Source organism: Schistocerca gregaria, chromosome 2 (genome assembly GCF_023897955.1).
Source record: "Schistocerca gregaria isolate iqSchGreg1 chromosome 2, iqSchGreg1.2, whole genome shotgun sequence".
NCBI lineage: Eukaryota > Metazoa > Arthropoda > Insecta > Orthoptera > Acrididae > Schistocerca > Schistocerca gregaria.
In genome coordinates this window covers 378,800,805-378,812,202 of record NC_064921.1, presented here as the reverse complement: position 1 = coordinate 378,812,202, position 11,398 = coordinate 378,800,805, and the positions used below count along the sequence as shown (strand labels likewise).

Sequence of the window (11,398 nt, the reverse complement as noted above, 5' to 3'; positions counted from 1 at the left end):
CAGCCACGCCCAGTTTCACAAAGCACACCTTTTGAATAACAGTTTTGTTTATAGTAACTCCAGGTCAGAACGTCAACAATATCAGGAAAAGGATAGATTGCTGCAGACAGTCACAATGAGAAGACTGCTCCACATTATAGCTTTCAGACAAAGCTTTCTTCAGCAGAGAAATCACAAACACAATCAAACAAGCAAATTCATGTACTCTGCAGACTGTCAATGGACTTTTCAGTCCCTCAAGCAATGTTTGTTCTCTACTCCCTGTCTGACTTCTTTTACACCAGGTAAACCATTAACTGTGGCTGCCACTGTGTTACTGGATGGCACTGATGTAGTTCCATCTCTTTAGTACACATATAGCACCAAGCAGTCCATCACTTATTCATTGAGGACGCTTTCTGTGACACATTGTAACTGCTCATAGTTGGAAAAGGAAGCACTGGCTATCATTTTTGGTATTAAGAAGTTTCATAATTTTTTGTATTGAGCTATTTTTTTTTTTACTCATTGCTGATCACAAACTCCTGATTTTCTTATTCTGCCCTTGCTTCAAGCTAGCAGCTCAGGCTGGCCACCAGGTGCAAAGGTGTATTCTCTTTTTTAGTAATTATTGCTATGACATTCATTACTTGTCCACTGCCCAGCATGCTAATGCAGATGCGCTTTCACAGTTGCTGACAGGATACAGTCCAGAGTTCAATTGACAGAATGCTCCCATTTTCACACTGGAAAATACCTTGCAGCTGACATTGCTCGATTTTCCTTTGATGGCATGGGAAGTTATAGCTGCTAACCCACTTTTCCAGGAAATTGCTTCAGAAGTCCAGGGGAGAGATTCAGTTTGACATTGTTTTTTTTGCTGTGGGATCAGTGAACATAGTCCAGGGAGTCCTCATGCCTGCATCAGAAGAGCAAAGCTGTTATGTGATTGTCCCTCCAGCACTTTGCCCTTGCATCCTCCAATTGCTGCCTGTGACGCATTGGGGTATTCTTCGTGTGATTGCTCTGACACAGTGTCAGCTCAACTGCCTGGTGATAAATCACAATATTGAACATCTTGTCACCTTGTGCAGGCTTGCATGACCTGTGCACAGAACCAGTCTGTTCCTTTCCATCAGTTTTCCCATTGGCCAGTTATGGAGCATCTCTGGTGCATGTTGACTTTCCAGGCCCTTTTTTGGGAAGCATGTGGTTGTTAGTGGCTAATGGATTGTCAAATTTCCTGCAAATTGCTAAACTGTTCTCTTCAACGTCAACAAAAACTATTCAGACATTGTTAGTAATCTTTGCTATGGTGGGCTCTCCCTGAACCCTTGTCCCTGATAACAGACAGGAGTTTGCAGATTTTTGCATTTGAAATGGTACCTGGCATCTGAGGACCGCCCTATTTCACCTGGCTTTCTAACTGGGAAGTGGCATGATCTGTGCAAATGTTCGAAACTCAAATAAAGAAGGCTATACCTATCTCGTCCCATGCTGGCTCCCTGTCCACTTTTCTTGCTGCATATAGGGTGACACAAGTTAACAGTTGCAGTCCAGAGGAAACATTTGATGCGTGTCAGCTGTGGGGCCTTCTGGATTTGTTGCACCCTGAGTTGCATGCACTAGACTATAGTGGCCTGCTGCACTTCCCTCACATGACTGCCATTTGTGCCCGGTATTTTGCCCAGCAGCAGGAATGGCTGCCAGGTGTAGTGGCAGGACACTAAGGTCAACATTTGTTTACAGTGGATGTCAGTTGGTAGCTGCTGATCCACCATCACAGTCAGTTGCGTCCATGACCAACTGGACTCTTAGCACTGCTCTCTCCAAACCAACTGGGTGATGAGATTGGCTGTGGCCTTATTCCAGTGAGTGGCTCTCAATTGCAACAGCATGCTCACCTGCTGCAACCCCACCATGCCCTCCGCCATCCTACCTATGACTGAGGAGTAGGGTGCTAGTGGGAATAGCTCTCATGACCACCAGCACAGAGCTCACAGAATTTGAACTGGCATCCTCTTTCCTCCACTCTCCAGGCAGTGACTTTTCATCCCCAATGATGCCGGTGGACCAGTGATTACTGCAGCCTCATCTTCTGTTCCTCCAGTGGAGCCACCTGCATTTTCATTGTCTTCTTTGAAGGTCGATCTGCTGTATAAGAGTCTTGTATCCTCTCTAGTTTTGTTGCAACAGAGGTCATAGGAGAAGCCCTATAAGGCAGTTAGAGAAGAAGGATTTAATATCCACACTGCCGGACATCAAGATGGATTCAGATGAGCTGGCATGAGCATTGTAGGGGAATAGCGCACAAGGTTGTCATAGAGAGCAAGGTCTATACAGGGAAGATCTGGACACCAATGTTCCTTATGGAGCCACCATATCAGGGCTAGAGCAGACAACACAGTTTATGACATTTATATCTGTACTGTATTCTGAGTGAACAAACGAGTCAGAGAAACTGTGTAATGTAATTACTAGTAACTCATTACCTGCAAAGGTGACCCATTTCATGTGCCTAAAAACAAGAAACTCGTTAAAAACAATAATAACAGGCAAAACAGATCTGGCCAGGAAAGCTCACTAGGTATTCCATTCCACTGACAACACCTCTCAGACTTTTTTATTAATAATATTGTGCTTCAGTGATTGGTAGGCAGGGAACAATTACAGACTATTTAAAGCATAACACACAACTTTATGTTTCCCAGATACCTTTGGGGAAAGCAGACTTGTTAATGGAAAGGCCTTTTTCCTTCCAACGTAATACAATTTACTAATTGTATTTTTATCCAAAAGTCATACATACCAGTATTGCAATGAGAATGAATATGGTCACATTCTGTATAACCAGCATGCCTCCTAAAAATGTTGGTTTCACTGCTCCAGACCAAGCCAATACTGAACTGACCGAGGGATCATGATTAAGAAAAGGTTAACAATGAAGAAAATTCCAATAATTTACAAATCTTTATTTTGATAAATGATGGTAATGAGTATGATGAACTTGCTAAAACTGGGAGATTTTTTTGTAAACTCAAATTTACACAAGGATTATTTACACACAATCCCAAAAAACACTGTGGTATCAGATTTACATTTCCTGGAAATCCATTGAAATATATGTAAATGACAATTATTATAACACATTTCTCACTAGTGGATTTTACTAATGATAATAGAGACATCACTATAAAAACTCACATCTGCTTTCAGTCTCTTGTTTTGCAACTGCAAGTTTGCAACAGTATCTTCCTCTGTACTGAATGTTTCCTTTTTCTGTTCATGTGTTTCTTCCTCAAACACTTCAGTGGCTGGAAATATAATTACAAAACTCCATTATTTCACAGCTAAAAATGTTCAAAAAAGACAAAAGTTGAAATAGCCTTTTCAATAGCCATCTTACCAGCACTGCGCCTCCAAACAATTACTGGCATGCACTCGGCTATGAAACCAAGTTGCCTAATCCCAACATTGCATTTGCAGCTACATTACTGGCATAACACAATTAGTGTGTCATGTATGACAATTGCTATCTTCCACTTTATGATTTTTGCTTAATATGAGCGATTTCACTGAACATGTTACACAGTAACAAACTGTGCAAATCCATGTTGTCAACAGAATGTATGCCAATACAGTATTGAGAATCAACAGAATCTGCAATAGGCCCAAAGCAGAGTTTTAAACAGAAATGCTTCATATAAATTTATGTGCCTCTACAATTTGCTCACCACTAATTTGGTCTCCTCATAAACTAGCATCATTTCAGGTTACACAAGTGATGGTAATTGATCATAAATTGGAAGGTTACGTTCATAAATCTAAAATAAAGTAAACAACTGTGTTCTGTTAGAAACATGGTTACATATGAAAACTGAAAAATGTTGATGAATATCTCACCTTCATTGACATTGTCCTTGCTTTTGGATGTTTCTGTTTAAGAGAAACTAGTATAAATGGATTTGTGATGTCAGATTTCATTAGTATGGCATGCCTGTCCTATATAGACCTTTGGGATGAGTGGAGGCACTGACCCATGCGTTTGCTTGCTGGTGGCAATGGACCTGGCCCAGCAGCTCTTAAGCTGACATCAACATACTTGACCTTGTTCTCATTTTGTGCTGTGCTCTGGGCTACATGTAAAGAGTTGTTCAGTTCTTTGTGCTAGTCGCATTGTGTCTTTCATCATGCTTGTCACTAAGAGGTATTCAAATTTTCTGCTCTCCCATACGTAGACTAGCACGTCAAGTTTCGTTCCCTCTTCTGTGGTTCTTTTCCCTGGATTTGCAGTCAAGCCATCGTCAGCTAGTATCTACTACATCTGTATTTACCTCTGTACTCTGCAGACCACTGTGAAATGCATAGCACAGTGTACATCCCATTGTATTAATTGCTGGGTTCCTTCCCATTCCATTCATGTATGGATTGTGGGAAGAATGCTTGTTTCAGTGTCTCCATGCATGCTGTAATTGTTCTAATCTTATCCTCATGATTCCTATGTGAGTGATATCTAGGGGGTTGTACAGCCATCATTTAAAGGTGTTCTTGAAACTTTGTTAGTAGATGTTCTCAGGATAGTTAACATCTGTCTTCAAGGCTCTACCAGTTCAGTTTCTTCAGTATCTCTGTGACACTTTTCCCATGGATTAAACAAGCCTGTGACCATTCCTGCTGCCTATCTCTGTATAAGTTCAATATCCCCTGGCAGTCCTAATTGGTATGGTTCCCACACACTTGAACACTATTCTCAAACTGACTGTGTGAGTTTTAAGAAATCTCCTCTGTAGGTTGACTGCACTTCTCTGGTATTGTACCAATAAACCAAAAAGTATGACCTGTCTTACACATGAATGAGCATATGTTATCATTCCATTTCATATCCTAACACAAGTTGCACCCAAGTATTCATATGAGTTGGCTATTTCCAACAGTGACTTATTGATAGTATAGTCATAAGATACTATGTTTTTACATTTTGTGAAATATACAATTTTACACTCTGAACACTTAAAGCAAGTTGCCCATCTTTGCAGTTAGATCTTATCAAGGTCTAACTGAAGATTTATGCAGCTTCTTTCAGACAGTACTTCATTGTATGTAACTGCACCATCTGCAAAAAATCTGAGGTTACCATTATATACTGATCAGCCAGAACATTATGAGCACCTACCTAAGCCGGTGTGTCCACCTTTGGCATGGACAACAACAGCAACACATCATGGGATGGAAGCAATGAGGCCTTGGTAGGTCGTTGGAGGGAGTTGGCACCACATTTGCACACCCACGTCACCTAGTTCCCAAAAAGTCTGGGGTGGGGGTGATGAGATGTAACATCATGTTCAATCAAGTCCCAGATATTTTTGATTGCTTTCAGATATGGTGATTTTTTTTTTTTTTGGGGGGGGGGGGGGGTGCAGCATGTCAATTGGAACTTGACACTGTATTCCTTGAACCATTCCAACACACTCCTGGCCTGGTGACATGGTGCATTATCTTGTTAAAAAATGCCACTGCTGTCGAGAAACATGATCGTCAAGAAGGGATGTACGTGGACTGCCACCACTGTTCGATACTCCTTGACCAGCATGATGCCTCATGCAAGCTCCACTGGACCCACGGATACCAATGTGAATGTTCCTCAGAACATAATGGAGTCACTACCAGCTTGTCTCTGTCCCACATAAAGATGTCAAGGAACTGTTCCACTGTAAGGTGACTGATTTGCTCCCTACCATCGGCATGATGAAAAAGGTATCACAATTCATCAGACCATGCAACACACTGCCTCTACACCAATGCCCAGTACTGATGTTCAAATGCCCATTTCAGTCATAGTTGCCAATGTTTTGATGTTAACATTGGCACATGCATCAGTCATCGGCTGTGGGTGCTCATTGTTGGATTGCTGAGTGCACTGTGTGTTCAGACACACTTGTACTCTGCCTAGCATTAAAGTCTGATGTTAGTTACACCACAGTTCACTGTCTGTCCTGTTTGATCAGTCTGCCCAGCATACAATCTCCAACAACTGTAATAAGGGTTGGCTACCCAAGCCTACAATGTCTGGACATGTTTTCATCTTGGTTTTGCCACATTTTGAAGAAACTCACCTGATCACTTCTCGAACACCTAAAAAGTCATGCAATTTCTGAAACGCTCATTCAGAGCCTCCAGGTCATCGCAATTTGCCCTGCGTCAAACTCAGATAGATTTGGCACCTTCCCCACTCTGCAGATGGACAGCAAACTCACTAACACTACATGCACTGTTGGTGTGTCTGACAAGCAGTCATTCCTTGCCAGGTGACACTGCCATTGCCTGGACAGGTTTAAATCAATAGTAGATTAGTGGTCACAATTTTATCAAGAATTTACTGAACTATGTGCAGCTTTTTTAGACAGTGCTTCATTATGGTAACAGAACCATCTGCAAAAAGTATGAGGTTACTATTAACATACAAGATAAACAGAAAATTATGATATCTCCGTTAATAATCATTAGTGTGGTATTGAGTCAAGTGCTGTTTCTAAGTCAAGAAATACTACATCACTTGACTGCCTTGATCAAATAGCGTTGTGTGAGAAAAATCCAAGTTGGGTTTTTGATGACCAGTATTCCATGTCAAAAGTTTGAGTTTCCCTCAAGATATGACATTGTGGCCTCTTTTTATAGTTTACTGTACATGTAAATCTTGTTACTTGTTCTAGTTGCCTTTTGTACTTTGGTAATCACAGTTGATACAACTGATTCATGTTACTAATGTCAGCTGTTGGATGATTAACATTTCCTCCAAAGAAGACAGCAGGATTGATGTACAAGACCACTAGCTAGCTGAGGTTTCTTAAAAAATTTCAGATACATCTGAATGTGGCTCATGGCGACTAATAGAGGGGTCCCATTATAAATTTATGTGCTCTATTGACATTAAATCTTACCTGAATAATCTTATATGGGTCTTCAAATAGTATACTAGTCAATTTTAGTTACTTGTATACTGTAATGGATGTGTCAGCTCCATTTTGTATATACATGTTCTTTTGGTAAACAATACCAGAGAAGGAAAGTTGCTACTCACCATACAGCAGAGATGCTGAATCGTGATAGGCATGATAAAAAAATTCACACAATCATAGCTTTCGGCCATTGAGGCCTTTGTCAGCAGTAGACACACATACACACATGCACACAACACACTCATGCAAATGCAACTTGCACACACGTCTGGAGTCTCAGAGAGCTGAAACTGAAACTACACTGCGAGCAGCAACACCAGTGCATGATGGGAGTGGCGAATGGTTGGGGGTAAGGAGGAGGTTGGAGCGGGGAGGGCGAGGGATAGTATGGTGGGGGAGGGGGGGATAGTATGGTAGGAGTGGTGGACAGTGAAGTGTTGCAGTTTAGACGGAGGGCAGGAGAGTAGGTGCTGAGGGTGGAAGGGCTAAGTAGCGGAAAAGGGGAGAAATAAAAAGAGATTAACAGACTGGGTGTGGTGGTGAAATGATGGCTGTGTAGTGCTGGAATGGGAACAGGGAGAGGAGGAGGTTGGGGCATGGAGGGGAGGGATAGTATGGTGGGAATTGTGGGCAGTGAAGTGTTGCAGTTTAGATGTAGGGCAATAGAGAAGGAGCAGAGGGGGGAAGGGCTGAGTAGGAGAAAGAAGAGAAATAAAAAGAAATTAAAAGATTGGGTGTAGCAGTGAAATGAATCCTAAAACACTCACCTGGTTCAGATTCGTTGATGACATCTTTGCTATCTGGATTGAAGGTGAGGATACCTTATTCACATTCCTCCAGAACCTCAACTCCCCCCCCCCCCCCCCCCCCCCCCCCGCCATTTGTTTCACCTGGTCCTACACAACCCAACAAGGCACCTTCCTAGATGTTGCCCTCCACCTCAAAGATGGCTACATCAGTACCTCCGTCCATATCAAACCTGCTAACCACCAGCAATAACTCCACTTCAACAGCTGCCACCCATTCCATACCAAGAAGTCCCTCCCGTACAGCCAAGCCACCCGTGGTCGTCACGTCTACAGTGATGAGCAGTCCTCCTCTAAATATACCGAGTGTCTCACTGAAGCCTTCACTGACTGTAAATATCCTCCCACCCCTGTACAAAATCAAATCTCCCATGCCTTATCTTTCCCATCTCCCACCACCTCCCAAAGTCCCACAGTCCGGCCACAGAGGAGCATTCCCCTCATAACTCAGTACCATCTGGGACTGGAGCAACTGAATTACATTCTCTGCCAGGGTTTCAATTACCTTCCCTCATGCCCTGAAATGAGAAATGTCCTACCCACTATCCTTCCCACCCCTCTTACTGTGGTAATCTGCCATCCACCGAACCTGCACAATATACTCATCCATCCTTACACAACTCCTACTCCCAATCCCTTACCTCAGGCTCATACCCCTGCAATAGAGCTAGATGCAAGAAATGTCCCATACATCCTCCTACCCCCTCCTACTCCAGTGCGGTCACTAACATCACCTATCACATCAAAGGCAGGGCTACCTGTGAAACCAGTCATGTGATTTACAAGCTAAGCTGCAACCACTGTGCTGCATTCTATGTAGACATGACAACCAACAAGCTGTCTGTCTGCATGAATGGCCACCAGCAAATTGTAGCCAAAAAACAAGTGGACCACCCCATCATTGAACACTCTGCCAAACATGATACCCCTCGCCTCAATGACTGCTACACAGCCTGTGCCATATCAATCTTTCCTACCAACACCTGCTTTTCTGAATTGTGCAGGTGGGAACTTTGCTTGCAATACATCCTTCATTCCCGTAACCCTCTTAGCCTCAACCTTCGTTAGTCACTGTCCTCAGCCATTCAGCCCCTTCTCTGTTCCCATTTCAGCACTACACAGCTGTCATTTCACCACCACACCCAGTCTTTTAATCTCTTTTTATTTCTCCGCTTTTTCGCTGCTTACCCCTTCCCCCCTTCTCTCCTGCCCTCCGTCTAAACTGCAGCACTTCACTGTCCTCCAACCCCACCATACTATCCCTGTCCCTTGCCACTCCAGCCTCCTCCTTACCCCCATCCAACCACTGCTCCTATCATGCACTGTTGCTGCTCGCAGGGAAGTTTCAGCTCTCTGAGACTGCAGACGTATGTGCAAGTTGTGTTTGCGTGAGTGTATGTGTGCGCGTGTGTGTATGTGTGTCTACTGCTGACAAAGGCCTTAATGGCCAAAAGCTATGATTGTGTGAATGTTTTTAGTATGCCTATCGTGACTCAGCATCTCTGCTATGTGGCGAGTAGCAACTTTCCTTCTCTGGTATTGTTACATTCTATCCTGGATTTTTCTTTTCGGTCAACACTTATATTTATCTCAAACATGTCACTGTTGTCCGTTTCAGCTTTTAGACACATTTCTATACATAGCATATATTATTCTCATAATATGTATGATCTCTGTTGTAGTATCTCATAAAGCTATCTCTAACATAACATTATCTAACATTTTGTAAATGGGTTGGATCAAAGGAGTCAGTTTTGAACAGAAATTACAGACATTTAGTAAAAACTGTGACATATGAGAAAAATTATTTGCACTTGGCAGTAGTAAATTATGCTTGGGGGAAAGTATTGAAAACTGACTTGCACTCTCCAGTTTAAAGACGGAATCATCCTGTAAAATTTATAGAGTAAAAGTAGTTATTATTATTTCATTTGTTCTTCTTTGCATGTTGCAATGGTTGTGAATTTCATTTTTTCTGTGTTATGTAAGTGTAAATGCAGAATGTAAGTGTGGATAATAGATCGTTTCCTACTTGTAATCCCAACAGTATGCATTTTAATGGATTGTTAGCGGGTGGTGTAACGGAACATATTAAAGGCTTTACTTTACCGAAGTATGCGATACCCTCCAAATTCTACCAGTTTAACGAGTATTTATGATTAAAGAAAAGTTATTGTGTACGTTAACAATGACTGCATAACATGTCTCCTTAAACAGTGAACCCATTAAATTATACTGAATAACTGACCCAAAAAAAGTTAATATCACTTGATCACTGGCACAGCAAATGTCATCATGTAAAGACACTAAGTTCATCTTAAATAATTATTGTGAAGTACGAAAAATAGTGATCAACTGACGTATTTTGGATCTCCTTAAATAAAAAATACCCAGTGAAACCTATTTGTTCACTAGGGCGGTTTTCACTCAGTATTCACGTAAACACTCCTATTTTAGATGAAAACCATTCTTAATAATTCATGTTATTTACTTAGTTATGCAAAATGGAGAAGTCAATTGACAAACTTCTAAAAAACGGCCTTTTTGTACCAAAGAATTATTCTGTCAAGTCAACAAATCTGTCTGTCATTTTAATAACATGTTAAATTATGTCACTCGATGTAAATTAATAACTTTTCTGCACAAATTACGATAACAGATGCACATGTGACTTATAAACTATATCTCTTTTTAGTAGCTCTTTGACAATGTTATAAATACAACCAACAAGAAGGGTAGGGGGCGCAGTCGGAATGTCACTTTGGTAAAGTGTCATCAAAAGCACATAAAACACAGGACCTCATCTTTTTAACCCTAACAACCAGATTTAGAGCCAGCATCAAGGCACAGCAGCGATCCAGCAAACAGCAGCGATTACTAGTTACTACAATGCATTTTAATGGTGCCAACCTAACATCAAGTGCTAACATGCTCCATAAATGGGAGTGAAATAGTGCGATTATAGCAATTAGCAATATGTATGACTAGGTGACCATTACAGTGGGAATAATAATGACAGAGTCAGTAGAGTATAAAGTAAGAACTGGCTGTGTACTGTATGTCACAAGGCTGGTGCAGACAAATCCTGAAGGTAAAAGGGACTCCCACACTAGATGGAGGAAAAAGGAGTAATGCAATATGAGTTGAAAAATGCATCTGACAGCGGCAAGGTAGTACTCTAGTACAGACGGTTAGAGAAGATATATAACAGTGGGCTTGGTGCAGATACCTCAGCAAGTCAAGTAATATGATTTTTGTCTTTAGAGCTACACTTCAGTGTTGTTTTATCTTGATATATAACTATTGCTTTCACCAGCAGCCATTTTTTCTTTGCGGTTGAAAGCTTGCAACAGTGCAGCCAGCAGCAAGGGATCACCTGTCTTCAGCTGCACTACAGTCAAACCCATTTGTAATAAGGAGAGCAGAATGGACACTTTGAGTTACTGCTGTTACTCACATCTACCTGCAGTTAAATGATATGCCTTGACATCTATTTATTAATACCTTTAATTAATGAATTGAATGATTAACTAACGTTTAGAGAACAGAAAACCATTGACTGCATCAAATGCAAATTGCAATCTTCACACACTATATTCTAAATGCCATATTAATGTGTAATGTTAAAATGGGACATCTAAGCAAATTCAAATTAGC

At 41.5% G+C, this 11,398-nt stretch overlaps 1 long non-coding RNA gene across 1 annotated transcript; it reads right to left on the bottom strand.

The window, feature by feature from the left end:
- Positions 1-2,974: 2,974 nt before the first annotated feature.
- On the bottom strand, positions 2,975-3,968 carry LOC126336158 (uncharacterized). Its single transcript, XR_007564904.1, has 3 exons — positions 3,883-3,968; positions 3,386-3,639; positions 2,975-3,293 (listed from the first exon to the last, which is right to left on the bottom strand). It is a non-coding gene; the product is annotated as an uncharacterized LOC126336158 (long non-coding RNA).
- Between the last annotated feature and the right edge of the window lie 7,430 nt (positions 3,969-11,398).